Genomic DNA, 861 nt, shown 5'->3' with positions numbered 1-861 from the left:
ATTCTTGACTGAGACCCAAGCATGGAATACAAATTTAGCGAAATCAATTTACACTAATATAGTATTTATTGTTGGCCTTTATACCAAAAAGCTGGTCAATCACATGTTTATGGCTTTTGTTTAGACAGTATCGCTACACAGCTGATCAGAACTTTGTTCGATAGGTACGGGAATGACTGGAAAAGGAAAACAGAAAGGTTCAACAGTACTGATCAAAAAAGCTGGTCAATCACATGTTTATGGCTTTTGTTTAGACAGTATCGCTACACAGCTGATCAGAACTTTTTTCGACAGGTACGGGAATGACTGGAAAAGGAAAACAGAAAGGTTCAACAGTACTGATCAAAAGTATAAGTGAACAACATTATAGTGACAGTTCAACAACAGCAAGAATATTTCTTCATTCAGTTTTGAATGGTCTTGTTTCGTTCACTTAGCGTTTTCTGTTACTTTTAAATTAAGTAGTATGCGTAGATATTGCCGTGTGTTGCCGAGTACAACAGACATATGGGTGGGGTGGATCGGATGGACCAGAGGATGAAGACATATATCTTCCCACACAGATCACACAAGTAGTATATGCGCATTTACGATGGCATAATTAGTATTGCCATGGTAAATGCACACATTATTTCTTTTAGTTGTCCTAGTTCATCAAATAAAAAACCCAAGTCATTGAAGCAGTTTATTGAAGAGATTGCTTCAGAATTGCTAAATGGATACACCAGTGCAAGAAAAAGGGCTGGAAAACAGCAAAGCCCTCTGCATTTCAAACGCCTCATACCATTTCAGCATCAACATTTTCTTGGAAAAACAACCAGAAAATCCTCTCAATGTTGCAATAAACAAACAATGACACTG

This window comes from Ciona intestinalis, unplaced genomic scaffold, assembly GCF_000224145.3.
Source record: "Ciona intestinalis unplaced genomic scaffold, KH HT001214.1, whole genome shotgun sequence".
Classification (NCBI taxonomy): Eukaryota; Metazoa; Chordata; class Ascidiacea; order Phlebobranchia; family Cionidae; genus Ciona; species Ciona intestinalis.
Note: the sequence above shows the minus strand (reverse complement) of the source record.